Source organism: Podarcis liolepis (genome assembly GCF_965112155.1).
Source record: "Podarcis liolepis genome assembly, chromosome: 10".
NCBI lineage: Eukaryota > Metazoa > Chordata > Lepidosauria > Squamata > Lacertidae > Podarcis > Podarcis liolepis.
In genome coordinates, this window is record NC_139562.1 from 12481773 (window position 1) to 12498616 (window position 16844).

The following is a 16844-nucleotide window of genomic DNA, read 5'->3' on the forward strand; positions in this document are numbered from 1 at the left end:
TTCCAAGTGAGGCTCATGCCTACTGCTGAATAGCTGCCTCTTAGAGCATAACTCAAGGAAATGCTGTTCTCAGATAGCAGACATTCAGAATAATTATTTTTATTTTTACTTATTTTTTTATACCCTACCCATCTGGCTGGGTTAGCCTAGTCACTCTGGGTGGTTTTCAACACACACAAAAATAATAATAAAACATCAAACATTAATAGTAACAATCTGATCCAATATAAAAAGTCATAGTAACTTTAAAATAAACAACTTATATCAAATACAGTGGTACCTCGGTTTACAAACTTAATCCGTTCCGGAAGTCCATTCTTAAACCAAAGCTGTTCTTAAACTGAAGTGCGCTTTCCCTAATGAGGTCTCCCACTGCTGGTGCCCTTCCGCTGTTCGGCTTCCATTCATAGACCGGGGTAAAGTTCACAAACCAGGACACGACTTCTGGTTTTGCGAAGTTCATATACTGAATAGTTCATAAACAGGGCTGTTCTTAATCCGAGGTACCACTGAAAAGCAATATGCAATAATCCATTGCAATCAAATAGTAAACAGTAAAATTAAACACCAGCACATAATAATTAAACAGTTTACACTTATCAGGGATGCAGGTGGCGCTGTGGGTTAAACCACAGAGCCTAGGGCTTGCTGATCAGAAGGTCGGTGGTTTGAATCCCCGTGATGGGGTGAGCTCCCATTGCTCGGTCCCTGCTCCTGCCAACCTAGCAGTTCGAAAGCATGTCAAAGTGCAAGTAGATAAATAGGTACCGCTCCAGCAGGAAGGTAAACGGCGTTTTTGTGTGCTGCTTTGGTTCACCAGAAGCGGCTTAGTCATGCTGGCCACATGACCCGGAAGCTGTACGCCGGCTCCCTCGGCCAATAAAGCAAGATGAGCGCCACAACCCCAGAGTCGTCCACGACTGGACGTAACGGTCAGGGGTCCCTTTACCTTTACCTTTACCTTTACACTTATCAACTACAATAAAGAATTACTCATCTGTAATCAATAAAAATAACAGCAAATTACAATGCATAAAATACCACAAAACATACAAAGCCATGTAAAAGGATCAGATTGAGAAACAATATCCATGGACTCCTCTCTTCCCAGCTGTTGCTGTTGCTGCTTCTGTTCTCAAAGTCATGGTCTGGGAAATGCTCCTGGGGCTGGAGGCTGGGGCAAAGCAGGTGGGAAAGCCATTGCCTGCAGAAAGTCTCTCTCCCATGAACCTTTGCCTCGTGAATTTCTGGCTGTTGTGCTATTATTTATTATTATTATTATTATTATTATTATTATTATTATTGCTATTTTCATGAGGACATGAATAAAAATAAGCAAATGTATATTGAAATGGAGTGAGCTAATTTTAGGAGTGGGAAAATTAGAAACGGAGAGACACCAAAAATGGCAGTTTCATCTGTTCCCTCCTCTCAGGAGGCAAATTTCAGAGGAGGAAAGTTAGTTTCCAGGTTAGGATGGGTGTCTTCCTCACCTTCTTCACAGGATCTGGAGAGAAATAGGCCCTAGTTTAAAGGGAAAGAGACAAGGCCAGATTTGGGGGAGGTGGGGGGAAACCCACCAAGATTTAAAGCATCGTCATCATTCAGATGGGAATTTGATTCTTTCCCAATATCTCCTGATCCCTTTCCATAGTCTTTCATTTCCCCATTCATCACATGCACGTCCTTTTAATGAACTGCGTGATATTATGACAGATGTCCCAAAGCCCTGAGTAGCATATTAACAACGTGTCTTGGATTCCCAGAAGTCCTTCGTAACTCCATGAAGAATCTGTTTCGTGCTAGCTTTGTCCTTCCTGGGAAGCAAGGACCCTGGGAAACTAGAGGAAATGGAATTTGTTCCCAGGCGGAAGATAATAAAAAAGGGCGCAGTCCTTCTTAGGCTCCATGATAATGAGGCCTGCGGTCACGGTGGAGGTTGAGGCTGTCTCCACAGGGGCTGAAGGATGCTCTTTAGATTACCAGTGTTGGTCTGAGGGGGATAGCGGTTCCTCAGATTGCTTCCGCCTCGGCTTATGAACCAAGTGGATCCCACTTTACAGAGGACACACAGCTGTTTCAAGGAGTCCTCAGTTTACAGGGCTACCCATTCTAAGTCCTGTGTAAAGAAAAAGACCCCTTCGAAAGAAGATTAGAATTACTGCTAGGGATGGAGGAATCTATCAATTTCAGCTTAGTTTCTCTTTTTTCTTAAGTTCATTTCACATTTTCAGGCTGGAAAATGTGCGTTTCAGAATTTGGAGATGTGCACATTTCATCAGCCATCTTGTTTTGGACACTGTGAGTCTGGTAGGTTCACCTTTAAATGTGAACAGAATTGAATTTGTGCCCCCATCCCTATGACTGGAATATCTTTTGCTCCTGACATGAAATCTGAAATGACACGGCTGAAAAAAGGAACCCATTATCGCATACCCCCCCCAACACATAGTATTTATTTTCTGCCTTGAAACCAGAATATAATATCTCCCCCACCCTCTCTTGTTTAATTATTTTTTTATTTGTAAAAAACAACCCTATTTGAAATCCGTCAACATAAATGCCCCCCAGAGATGTTCACTTATCCCAATCTAATTAATCTCATGATTTTTCATAGCATGTAACCTCTCTCTCCCACACACAGCAGCATGTAGCATCCTACTTTATTTATTTTGAAGCAGAGATTTTGTGGCTGTTGACATCAGTTGTCCAACTTCTTTAATATGAAACATCTGCCACTCCGTCTCACACTGTTGCCTGTAGGTCATGGGAAAGCTTTCTTTATCTTCCTAAATGAAGGATGTCCCACTGTACAGTCTAGCCCAGATGACCAGGGCCAACCCTTGGTATTGTCCGGCTGTGAGTGCTTCCCACCACGTCTCTGAGGAGATAAGATTTAGCCTTCAATCCTCAAGACATTTGCTCCACAGCAATCCCACTGAGCTGTCGTCAAAGGGAGTTGGCGACCTGCCCTCTTCTGTGGTGGGTGAGAACCTTTCTACCGCAGCCGTATGTCATTTGATTTATACGCGGACAAAATCCCCCAGAGTATTAGCTCAATGACTCTGAGAAGTGAAATGCTTCAGAGCGCTTAGGAATAATAAAAAGGACTAATTGCCTCTCCCCAATTTGCTTCCTTATTTTCTCTTCAACAATACTTCCTACCAGTTTTCCTGAGACAGACATTAAGCTAACCGGCCTGTGATGAACAGAATCCGCCCCAGATCCTTTTTTGAAAATTGGTGCTAATTGACTATTTTCCAGTGCTCAGGTATGGAGGCTGATCTGTGGGACAAGTGACAAATTTTGCCCAGTTATAAAACCACAGTAAAACATTGAAATTAAAAACTTCCCTACACAAGGCTGCCTTCAGACGTCTTCTAAAAGTCAGATAGTTGCTTATCTCCTTAACATCTGACAGAAAGTCAGATAGTTGCTTATCTCCTTAACATCTGACAGAAGGGCATTCCACAGGACGGGTGCCACTACCAAGAAGACCCTCTGCCTGGTTCCCTGTAACCTCACTTCTTGCAGTGAGGGAACCACCAGAAGGCTCTCGGAGCTGGATCTCAACATTATACAATAATCTTATAATTATACAATAAATAATAATTGGGAGTGAATTGCAGAACTCCATGTGTTGCCTTTCTACTGTTTTCTATGCACCTACATGGGCAAATGAGTTGGAGAGCTCCAATATCTCATTTGGGAGGGACTTCAAGTTGCGTTTTCCATGAAGTCACATTGCATGTAACAGAACTTTCGCACCATTCTTCTGGAACAGAAACACCTTGTGTTCTCAGTATTCTCAAATTCTTAGCTTCATAGCACACTAGGACAGATCCTGAAGCTGAGGCTCCAATACTTTGGCCACCTCATGAGAAGAGAAGACTCCCTGGAAAAGACCCTGATGTTGGGAAAGATGGAGGGCACTAGGAGAAGGGGACGACAGAGGACGAGATGGTTGGACAGTGTTCTCAAAGCTACCAGCATGAGTTTGACCAAACTGTGGGAGGCAGTGGAAGACAGGAGTGCCTGGCGTGCTCTGATCCAGGGGTCACGAAGAGTTGGACACGACTAAACGACTAAACAAGAAGGCAGGTCTGGGACAATGGAGGCAGTGACCCTGCAGAGATCCTGCTGCAAATATAGTGCAGTCTTTGACCTGCCTCAACCCCAGACCATTATACCACCAGCTAGATGTATTGATTGATCAGGATTCCTACTCTTCTAAGAACGTTCATGAGCTACAGTGATCGACAACCACAAATGGTCAAGTAACTCCATGCTCATTCCCTGCAGGTGATGGGTATTTTGTTCTCGTATGGTAAAAGGAGGTAAGTACAGTGATGCTTCGTGTTGCCATGTTCTAAAATGTCAGCCTTCGGTTCTCTAAATGCTGAGCCTGGGGAGTAGTATTACACAATTTAACTGTACGTTCTCAGTTTGGATGTCTTGCCTCTGCATCCCCAGTGATGTGAAAAGAAGGTAAGAACATGTTCTCTCTATCTCTCAGGGACCTTCTGAATTATCAGTGACACCCAACTGAAGCCTACACAAATGGAGTAGGACATCTATTATGCCTCAGAATCATTGCACACCCTTTAGTAACTGTGCTCATTACCAGAAGAGAGAGAGCTTTTTAAAACTTGAAGTTTCTATAATTTTTTTTATTCATCTTTGAAATAAAGACCCTGGGGAAGAAAGCCACATTTACATGATTAGAGAAATGTGGCTTTTTGTGTTAATTCTTTGTGAGTAATTTTCTTAATTTCAGAACTACAATGTACTTTACCTCAAAAGAGAGGGGGAGCATGGAATAGCACCAGCTGGCGGTGTTACTCTGCTGCTCAACTGGCTGCCCAGTCAGTTGGTCAGTTAACTGGTCAGTTGCACTGCTGCTCAGTCAGTCCACTGCTCACTTGGTCAGTCGCTCCACCCCTCTCTCACTTGCTCGGCAATTCACTTGGCCAGTCAGCCACTTGGTGAATCGGACCTTAGTTGGTCTAAAGCTCAACAACTTTATCCAGATTTTCATTTTTGGGAATATGGCAACTCTAGCTTCAATGGCTTCTAGTATTATGAGAGAAAACTTCTCTCTTTAGGGTGCTCATCAATGGTTCCTCTTCATCCTGGAGAAGAGTGACTAGTGGGGTGCCACAGGGTTCTGTCTTGGGCCCGGTCTTATTCAACATCTTTATCAACGACTTGGATGATGGACTCAAGGGCATCCTGATCAAATTTGCAGATGACACCAAACTGGGAGGGTTGGCTAACACCCCAGAGGACAGGATCACACTTCAAAACGACCTTGGCAGATTAGAGAACTGGGCCAAAACAAACAAGATGAACTTTAATGGGGAGAAATGTAAAGTATTGCACTTGGGCAAAAAAAATGAGAGGCACAAATACAAGATGGGGGACACCTGGCTTGAGAGCAGTACATGTGAAAAGGATCTAGGAGTCTTGGTTGACCACAAACTTGACATGAGCCAACAGTGTGACGCGGCAGCTAAAACAGCCAATGCAATTCTGGGCTGCATCAATAGGAGTATAGCATCTAGATCAAGGGAAGTAATAGTGTCACTGTATTCTGCTCTGGTCAGACCTCACCTGGAGTACTGTGTCTAGTTCTGGGCACCACAGTTCAAGAAGGACACTGACAAACTGGAACGTGTCCAGAGGAGGGCAACCAAAATGGTCAAAACGATGCCTTATGAGGAATGGCTAAGGGAACTGGGCATGTTTAGCCTGGAGAAGAGGAGGTTAGGGGGTGATATGATAGCCATGTTCAAATATATTAAAGGATGTCATATAGAGGAGGGAGAAAGGTTGTTTTCTGCTGCTCCAGAGAAGCGGACACGGAGCAATGGATCCAAACTACAAGAAAGAAGATTCCACCTAAACATTAGGAAGAACTTCCTGACAGTAAGAGCTGTTTGACAGTGGAATTTGCTGCCAAGGAGTGTGGTGGAGTCTCCTACTTTGGAGGTCTTTAAGCAGAGGCTTGACAACCATATGTCAGGAGTGCTCTGGTGGTGTTTCCTGCTTGGCAGGGGGTTGGACTCAATGGCCCTTGTGGTTTCTTCCAACTCTATGATTCTATGATTCTCTCCACCCGCTTTCCCTACACCATGTATAATTCTACACACCTCTATAATATCTCCTCTCGCTCATATTTTCTCTTAAGTAAAAATTCCCAAACGTTGCAACTACTCACACACTCCTCTGTCCTCTATCTGCGGCCTCGGAGGCTGATATTTTCCACCCCGGTAAGGCAGAGCAAATCAGCTTATTTTGTTGATTTAAAGATATACAACACTGCTTAGTGAATCTGAAGGAATTTACTGCTGAAAATGGAGTAGGAAAGTATTTCCTAACATATACAATCACGATGCGCTGGAAAAATGAGAACTTCAGTGCAGTGCCTGCTGTTACCTTACAAATGATTAAATATTCCTTACCCTCCGAGGATGGAAACAGGAGGAGAATGGTTTACCATAACTTACTGAATCGGAGCGGCTGCAATGAGTCTCTCTTTAGACCCTCATTTAGAAACACTTATGTGTGACTGAGAAGGACCAGTATTTCATACTATTTATTGAATCATCTCTTGGAAAAGAAACTCTAAATCTAAGAAATGACCACCCAAGCGTGCTGCTGAAAACTGAGCGAGCTAAGCAAGTTTTGGATGCCTTTGTAGTTCTGCTGGTTTTGGCAAAGCCCTTTGAAGTGGAAATGCTGTATCTGTTAAGTGGGGTCAAATCCACTGGACTCAATAGGACACACATAGAATCGCTCTGTCAACAGCACTAATTTTCTGAAAAGAGGAGCAGTTTGCTGGATAGCGCATCGCCTGATGTAGATGTGTTGTACAGGGTGCATAGGTAGTTAAGGGAGGGATAGAACCTCTGGTAGAAGACACATTGTGCTCCTTCTGGGGTGGTTTTCCACCTTTGGTCCCCACCCTGCACTCAGCATCTCATGTGGCTCCTTGGCCACATCCTGGGAATAGCTTTGACTGGCTGGCTAAACCAGGTCTCAAACCCTCAGGGAGTTAGGGACCTCCCTTGAATGTGAAGACAGGCTCCGGCAGATTGAGCGGACAAGACCAATAGTGGGTCCAATGTGTGCTGGGCCCCGGGGTTAACCTGAGCAACGCGGTCCAGGTCCGGTCCCAAAATCCAAGGATTCCATGAGGAGTCAGTCCAAAAGGGCCAAGGCAGGAAACCAGGCTAGGTCAGGCACAGGGTAACAGGCAGGTTCCAGCAAGCAGCAATGTTGCTCCCACAACCTGGGGTGGGGTCTGGCAGCCTTTTATCTCTGATAGGGTAACGGCTGGTCCTGATCACCCGGTGACTTACCTCCCTGTTTCGCCCGAAGGCGAGCATTCCTCCTGCGAGTACTCAGGTCTCTCCTTCTCTCAGACCTGAGTCTCTGCAGCTCGGGAGATGTCGGTGGGTTACTAGACCCAGAAGCCGCCTCGGCCTCTCCTGACCCAACTGGTAGTGGAGCAGCTGCACGTGATTGCCCAGTAGAGGGCAACAAGGTAATCTCCGCATCTGGAGCCAGGGCAGGCTCAGGCCCCTGACTTGGCCCAGCTGGTGCTTGTTGCAGGGGAACCTGTGCAGACTGGGACTCTTCAGAATCAGGCCCCAGACTCGGTTCAGATACGAGGATCCGGTGCGGGCCGAGACTCCTCTGGTTCTGAGTCCAAGCCTGAGCCCCAGGCCATCACACAATGGTCAAGAAGGCAGTTTCTGCAGGTGCTGTAGAGGGAATGAGGGAGCCCATCTAGGAGAAGGAAAATTCTGATGCTAAACCTCCACTGCCTTACCAGATAACTTCAGGAGAAGAAAATGCTCAGGATTAAACCCTACACAAATCTTCAGTGAAGTCCCTAAGATGTGGGTGTTGTCTTGTACATCTCCTTCCGGCAACTGCTGTAGCCAAGCTGGTGCCAAAGCAATTGAGTGAGTGAGGCCGAGAGGGACACTTCATACACACCTCCATACACACTGCCCCAACTTTTGTCCTGGGGAGGTCACTTCAGTACTGCTAGTGGAGTGGTTTGACTTCACCCCTCGAGGCGTACCCCATTGCCTCTCAACACAGACAGATGCCGACATGTGGCCTAGCCTGTTCTTCAAGGGCTATCTGCAGTTGCTCACTCAAGAGGGACAAACACTCTACACGTGCTCAGAGGCAGTGCACTTGTAATTCATCCAAGCATTTTTGAGCAGTGTTCTAGCACAGAATATGCATTGCTGGGATGACTTCTGTGGCGTTTGCCCTCCTAGGTGTGTGACATCATACTGGGTTCATAAGGAAAGGGTTAACTAATTGTAAAAGGACTAACCAGTGGGAACCCAAGGGGCGGAATTAACTGTGTATAAGGTTTAAGCACGGAGGTTTTTTGGGGGAGTTAGAGTTAGAGTGGTTGAGAAAATAGTCTGGAGTTAGACGAGAGAGGGAAGATAAGTCTGTGGGTTGGGCTAGTCTGGTGTGAGAGAGGGAGAGAATTTGTTAAGAGGGGTCAGTCAAACAGTTGAGATGATTAGTCAGAAGGTATTAGGAAGGTATAGGCTCGTAAAGAAACTAAAATTAAGATACTAACAGAAATATTATCTGAGAAACCATAAACTTGTTAATGTTTGTAAAATAAACTTTTTTTTTTGATTCACTTTTAACAACTGAGTGGACTCAGTGTTTTACCCGAGAGTAACTGGTTGGTGGCAGTGGGGAAGCGAGCACAGTGGTGGCGCAGGGATCAATAGACCGTTAAACGTCCAGGGACCCTGTGTGATTGCCACAACTTCAGGGAGTGATTCAAGAAGTTGTTGTTGCTGCTGCTGCTGCTGTTAATCCAACCCCTTCCTCCAGGAAACTCAGGATCGTGTACCTATTGCTCCCCTGCTCATTTCTTCCTCACAACAACTCTGCGAGGATGGTTAGGACTGGGAGATGGTGGTGTGGCCCCTGTTTCGTTAGCTCAAAAATGGAAAATGAGTGAGGTCCCAACTAAAGAAGAATGACAATTTAAACTGATGGAATATGCTCAGTTTGTGGACCTGAAGAACATACATTTAAAGAAGATTGAAAAATGTTTATTGAATATATGGGGGGGGGGGCAATTGTGTACACTTGAAAACGTTGGCAGCATTAAGATAAATCCAACAGTGTAAATAAGTTGTGATGGATGTAATAATGGAATACTGAATGGTTTAGTTTACGTAAAATATGCAGGGATTTATGATATGCAAAATGAACCATGGAAAGAGAAGAAGGGAAGTCATTGATTTCTTAAGGTTGTTTAAATGAGTATTCTAAATTGTAAAACAGAAAATTTAATAAAAATTATATACACATAAGGACTGGGAGATGGTGTCTGATGCAAGGAACTTTACAGAGCTCCATCACTGGGAAGGGATTTAAACCTGAATCTCCCCAATTCTAGTTTGATGTGGAGGGCCACAGCCCCTTCTTCTCTGAGTTACATAGACTGTTGGTCCAACCCACAGGGATAAAAGGAGCTGCCTTATAGTACCAGATCATTGGTCCACTTTAGCTCAGTTTTGTCTAAGGCACAGGTCAGTTCTGTGTCCAGGGCAGCTGTCTACCAGCTCCATCTGGTACACAGGCTGAGACCCTACCTGCCCGCAGACTGTGCATGCTCTGGTTATCTCCCTCTTGGACTACTGCAATGCGCTCTATGTGGGGCTACCTTTGAAGGTGACCTGGAAACTACAACTAATCCAGAATGCAGCAGCTGGACTGGTGACTGGGAGTGGCCGCCAAGACCACATAACACCGGTCTTGAAAGACCTACACTGGCTCCCAGTACGTTTCCAAGCACAATTCAAAGTGTTGGTGCTGACCTTTAAAACCCTAAACGGCCTCAGCTCAGTATAACTGAAGGAGCATCTTCACCCCCATCATTCTGCCCAGACACTGAGGTCTAGTGCTGAGGGCCTTCTGGCGGTTCTCTCACTACGAGATGCCAAGTTACAGGGAACCAGGTAGAGGGTCTTCTCAGTAGTGGCACCCACCCTGTGGAACGCCCTCCCACCAGATGTCAAAGAGAAGAACAACTACCAGACTTTTAGAAAACATCTGAAGGCAGCCCTGTTTAGGGAAGCTTTTAATGTTTAATAGACTATTGTATTTTAATATTGTGTTGGAAGCCGCCCAGAGTGGCTGGGGAAACCCAGCCAGATGGGCGGGGTATAAATTATTATTATTATTATTATTATTATTATTATTATTATTATTATTATTATTATTATACATCAGGGTAGCTAAACTGTGGCATCCCAGATGTTGCTGGAGACTACAGCTCTTATAATTCCTGACCATTGGCCATGTTTGCCAGGGCTGTTGGGAACTGTATAGTCCCAACAGCATCTGAAAGACACCATGTTGACTTATGCCTCTCCAGGAGTTTCACTCCAGCCGTACCTGGAGCTGCTGGGGATTGGGGCCTACATGCAACATCAAGGCAATTCCAATTCTAAACAGAATCACAATGTTCTTATGCAGATGTGATGTCCATTCAGCCTCTGTTCTCGACCCATTACTAATCTCATTAGCGTTGTCGATTCTGCCATCACAAAGTACCTGAAATTATTCAATTCAACGAGGCGCCCTATTTGTAACTATGCAGATTCCTAATCACCACAATACATTTTTACGGTTATATTCAGAAGCTGGAGTTTACAGGACTGTTTTGAGGCTCAGCTGGAAGTAGAAGAAAATTGTACATCCATTCTGATTGTTAGCGCCCAGATTTTCTTTCCAAAGTGCTTTTCAGCTCTTAAAAATACTGGCTGCTCTCAAGGAGGAACTGCAGGTTTTCTGAAGAAGAATAAAGAAGTATTGTCCCTTGAATCCACTTTTCTCTATGCTCTTTTGTCATGGGCCATGAGCAGTTTTACTCTAAGTTTGCAGTTCTTGAGATGCTTGTTCTAAAGTAGCTCCATAGATAAAGTTATTTGAGGACTGAATCTTTACAGCTGTTTACCAGCTATAAAGAAACTGGCCCCTCCAAACTGGGCGGTTTCTCCCCCTCCCCATGTGCGTTCTGTTGTTGTTTTTTAATTAAATTTTTATTGACAATTTTATTTACAACGTAACATAACCCCCCCCCCCAATACAGAAATACAATAAGCATAATATTTGTTGTTGTTGTTGTTGTCATTTAGTCGTGTCCGACTCTTTGTGACCCCATGGACCAGAGCACACCAGGCACTCCTGTCTTCCACTGCCTCCCGCAGTTTGGTCAAACTCATGTTAGTAGCTTTGAGAACACTGTCCAGCCATCTCGTCCTCTGTCGTCCCCTTCTCCTTGTGCCCTCCATCTTTGCCAACATCAGGGTCTTTTCCAGGGAGTCTTCTCTTCTCATGAGGTGGCCCAAGTATTGGAGCCTTAGCTTCAGGATCTGTCCTTCCAGTGAGCACTCAGGGCTGATTTCCTTCAGAATGGAGAGGTTTGAGCTTCTTGAAGTCCATGGGACTCTCAAGAGTCTCCTCCAGCAACATAATTCAAAAGCATCCATTCTTCGGCGATCAGCCTTCTTTATGGTCCAGCTCTCACTTCCATACATTACTACTGGGAAAACCATAGCTTTAACTATACAGACCTTTGTTGGCAAGGTGATGTCTCTGCTTTTTAAGGTGCTGTCTAGGTTTGTCATTGCTCTTCTCCCAAGAAGCCGGCGCCTTTTAATTTCGTGGCTGCTGTCACCTTGCTGTGGCTAAGGGGCCTGAATAACTGAGAGAAGCTATGAGCTATGCCCTGCAGGGCCACCCAAGATGGACAGGTCATAGTGGAGAGTTTTGACCAAACATGATCCACCTGGAGCAGGAACCAGCAAGCCACTCCAGTATCCCTGCCAAGAAAACTCCATGGACAAAGACAACAAGCATAACATACAACAATACAAACAACCAATTAAAAGACTTCCTTTATCCTGGATCTGGCCTCCTTATTTACTTCTTATAAACTGTTTCCTTTATGAATAATTATTAAGATTTTTCTAATTATAACTTAAATATGCACAAAGTCTCCTGCAGACATTAATCGAAACAAGTCCAGGTATGTATTTTAGGGCACTGTTTTGTGAAGTATTCTCTTCATTTCCCCCATGCTGTTTGAAACTCTTGTCTAGTGTGATCTCCAATTGCCTCTGTTAATCTAGCCAGTTCAATATACTCTAACAGCTTGTCTTACCATTCCTTTTTTGTTGGCACAATTTCTTTTTTCCAGTTTTTAGCAGTTAGGATCCTTGCCGCTCCTGTGGCAGAGGAATATTTTCTGATCTTCTCTTGCTATATCCCCATGTGCATTCTGAATAGGGATGGGAGAATCTGACCATTTCAGTTTCTATCAGTTTCTCATTTTTCCAGTCTTAAATCCAGTTCTTTGTATTTCCACATAAGTTTGATATATCTATATCTATCTATCTATAGAGATATAGAGATATACAGAGATATAGTTATAGATACAGATATATATTCTTCATGAAAATTCATCAGTACTTTAGTGCAAATTTCCTGAATTTCACTTTTGTATGCAATGCTGCAAAGCAATTTCCCCTACTACAACTCACTTTTTATTTTCACGGATGCATGCATTTATATACTCCAGCATTTAGCTGGATATTACCTAGCTGGAGAACTGCACTGCAAAATTTGGAGAAATATGAATTTCTAAGTGTGGCTGGATTTCAGTTCTCGTCCTGTTTCAGAAAGGGCAGATTTGGTAGGTTTGCCTGTCAGTGTGAACTGAATTTCTCCTCCATTCTGAATTCTGCAACAAATCATGGGCTCTGCAATAGTGCATTAGTGGTGGGTTTATACTGGACTGTCCACACATCATTCTTCTTCATTGGTTTTGCATTGCTTCCCTAATGTCACCCTGTCTGGAGGAGGAGAAGAAGAGTTTGAAGAGTTTGGATTTGATATCCCGCTTTATCACTACCCTAAGGAGTCTCAAAGCGGCTAACATTCTCCTTTCGCTTCCTCCCCCACAACAAACACTCTGTGAGGTGAGTGGGGCTGAGAGACTTCAGAGAAGTGTGACTGGCCCAAGGTCACCCAGCAGCTGCATGTGGAGGAGCGGGGAATCGAACCCGGTTCACCAGATTACGAGTCTATCACTCTTAACCACTACACCGCACTGGCTCTCTTGAACTATATCAGGGCAAAATTGGGATGACAATAACCCTGGATCTCTCATGGTATAAAAAGTCACAGGATATTAGCAGGAGGTTATGGCACATGCACTGACTGGAAATGAAATTAAAAAAATTCCTTCCAGTAGCACCTTAGAGACCAACTAAGTTTGTTATTGGTATGAGCTTTCGTGTGCATGCATTGGAAATTAATCAGTATTTCCATCCCAAAACTTTTGCAGGTGCAAGCAGTATTGAAAGGGGATTGAGTATCACTGCCCAGATACCATCATGAGCGCAAATCATCATAAATACACAATAAACACAGCATCTGGAGTGGGACAAAATTTAGCCGCTTTGAAGCTGTTTTTAGGACTCGCATAAAGAAAGAGCAAGCAAAGATGTCCGAAACTACTTGAGATTTATTATATTTGGCCAAGGGACCAGGCATGCAGAGTGTCACAAGTTTTATGGGCCTGTTTTAATGCAACTGCCCCATTCACATTATGTTCCATTTTAAGCAATGCTGTCTTTTGTCCTATGATACTCCTAACTATGCTACTCATCTCTTCCTTTTGATGTAGACAAGGCTCCTGGCTGGGCAAAGATTAACATTGCCCTAGATCAGCGATTCTCAACCTGTGGGTCCCCAGATGTTGTTGGACTACAACTCCCATCATCCCTGAGCTCTGGCCTTGCTAGCTAGGGGTGATGGGAGTTGTAGTCCAACAACATCTGGGGACCCACAGGTTGAGAAAGGCTGCCCTAGATGAAAACAAAGGACATCATCACCATAGTTTTCAGGACCCCCAGAATGGGGAAGGGTGATAAGCTCAGAGTCAATTGCTTTGATGAAGAAAAAGCAGAAATACTGAAGCCAACATGGTATATTTTAGTTTATGCAAGCTTATTCCTCTGTTTCTATGTGTTATTCAATAGTTACAGGGCTGACCCTATTATTAGGTAGAATGAGGCAGCCGCTTCAGGCAGCAAATGCTGTTGGGTGGCCCATGACCTTTCCTGGGCCTCCTAAGCTGCCCTCATGCACCAGTGTTGAAGTAAGATTCAGCTGCCAATTTGGTAAGCTTTTGTACAAGGGGGGCCACTGTGTTGCCAATTGCCTCAGGTAGCAAAATGTCTCGGGGCAGCCTTGAGTAAGTAGATCATGCAAGTTGAAATCATAGAATCTAGTCTAACCCTCTGCAATGCAGGGATCTCAGCTAAAGCTTCCATGGCATGTGACCATCCAACCTCTGCTTAAAATTATCTAAGGAAGGGGAGTCCACAACTTCCTAAGGGAGACTGTTTAACTGTCGAACATTTCTTGTGTGGTTTGCTGGTTGCAATCCACACCAGAAGAGGACAGCCTAGGGTTACAATATTTCAAAAAGTGACAATCCAGACACAAAAGTTGGGACACAGGTGGTGCTGTGGGTTAAACCACAGAGCCTAGGACTTGCCGATCAGAAGGTTGGCGGTTCGAATCCCCATTACGGGGTGAGCTCCCATTGCTCAGTCCCTGCTCCTGCCAACCAAGCAGTTCGAAAGCACGTCAAAGTGCAAGTAGATAAATACCTTCCGGCGGGAAGGTAAATGGCATTTCCGTGCACTGCTCTGGTTCACCAGAAGCGGCTTAGTCATGCTCGCCACATGACCCGGAAGCTGTACGCCGGCTCCATCGGCCAATAAAGCGAGATGAGTGCCACAACCCTAGAGTCGGCCACGACTGGACCTAATGATCAGGGGTCCCTTTACCTTTATCCAATCCAGATATGGAGGGCCAGATACGGAAGTCTGGAGAGCCACATTGAGACCCTGTTCCTGTGATTTCTTCCTTCTGCTTTATCCCAATCGAAAGGAAATTCCATCTCCAGGCAACAAGGTTTGTTACTGCATTGTTTTTATATCTCTATGGCTCCAACAGCGTTTGCCATCCAACTGGCAGTGAGAAGGAAAGATAAATAGTGTTGTACTCTGGGACACCAAGATCCCAGGGACACTGGGAGTCCGTGCTGCTGGTATGATTTACAGTCCCCAGAATGTGAGTAAATGAATTCAGCCTCAGGAATCTAGTGTGCACTGTGGAACTGACAGAGAACCACATCTAAAGAGCCTTTGTCACTCGTGTATAAGTAATATCTGTAGGAAAGCAGGGGCAGCAACAAATATTGCCACTGCATATCCTTCTAATAGGGATGTGGGTGGCGCTATGGGTTAAACCACAGAGCCTAGGACTTGCCGATCAGAAGGTTAGTGGTTCGAATCCCTGTGACAGGGTGAGCTCCCGTTGCTCAGTCTCTGCTCCTGCCAACCTAGCAGTTTGAAAGCACGTCAAAATGCAAATACATAAATAGGTCCCACTCCGGCGGGAAGGTAAACGGTGTTTCCGTGTGCTGCTCTGGTTTGCCAGAAGCGGCTTAGTCATGCTGGCCACATGACCCGGAAGCTGTACGCCGGCTCCCTCAGCCAATAAAGCAAGATGAGCACAGCAACCATAGAGTCGGTCACAACTAGACCTAATGGTCAGGGGTCCCTTTACCTTTATCTTTCTAATAAAAGCACTCCTGTTCAGGGTTCCAGCCAGCCAGGCCCGTCTTCAAGATACTCCGTTCCATCCCTCCTCATTTCCTTTTAACTTCCCACCTCCCTAACTGACACACATTCTGTGGTTACTGAGTATGCTCAGTCCTCATGGGGCTGTTTTGAGGTTCTTTTTGCCCCCCTTAGATTTATTTTTTAAAAGGTTTCAGATTTGTGCTTCCATATACCTTAGGGTTCCTAGGAGCTTGTGGATCCTTCTCTCTTTTTCCTAAGAGACCCTCTGCTCGGACTCTGCCATTTCCTTCAGCACGGAGTCACCTGTCTTCACAGTTAGAGGGCTTAGCAAGCTCCTTCAGCAACTGGCTATAAATATAAGCCAGGCAGCCAAAGCATAAATAAGCTAAGGGAGATCCATCAGTTATTCTGTTTCTTTCAAAACTGACAAGGCTTTCCTTGGCCTGTTTTGGAAAAACAAAGCAAGAACAAAATGCTGACGCAGATCCACCACCAGCTCTGCTGAGGAATCATAGAGTTGTTAGAGTTGGAAGGGACCCTTTGGGTCATCTAGTCCAACCCCCTGCAATTCAGGAGTCTCAGCTCACAAACCCCCCATCCAACCTCCCCAACCAATGGAGAAATAAACAGGGATGCAGGGCCTATCCATTGGCAGAGCCGAGAAACAACTACCGTATTTTTTGCTCTATAAGACTCACTTTTTCCCTCCTAAAAAGTAAGGGGAAATGTGTGTGTGTCTTATGGAGCGAATGCAGGCTGTGCAGCTATCCCAGAAGCCAGAACAGCAAGAGGGATTGCTGCTTTCACTGCACAGTGATCCCTCTTGCTGTTCTGGCTTCTGAGATTCAGAATATTTTTTTTCTTGTTTTCCTCCTCCAAAAACTTGAGGTCTGGTGCGTCATAGAGAGAAAAATACGGTACTTTATGCTCCTCCACTTCTCAACGTTTTCCTCCCCAGCTGGTCATCAGAGGAGCTTGGAACCAATAACTTATATCTTGCGTACTTCCTCCTCCCTCCCAGCCCATTTTCCTTTTGTGAGGTGTCTTCTGTTTGCTTGGTTTTTGTAAGTTTGCCTTCCTTATAGTGTCTAATGGCCTGTAAGCAACATGGAGAGC

The 16844-nt window shown here is 44.8% G+C and overlaps 1 long non-coding RNA gene across 1 annotated transcript; it reads right to left on the reverse strand.

The window, feature by feature from the left end:
* Nucleotides 1-2649: 2649 nt before the first annotated feature.
* Nucleotides 2650-3739, reverse strand: LOC310687260. Its single transcript, XR_014516342.1, has 2 exons — nt 3671-3739; nt 2650-2881 (listed from the first exon to the last, which is right to left on the reverse strand). It is a non-coding gene; the product is annotated as an uncharacterized lncRNA (long non-coding RNA).
* Between the last annotated feature and the right edge of the window lie 13105 nt (nt 3740-16844).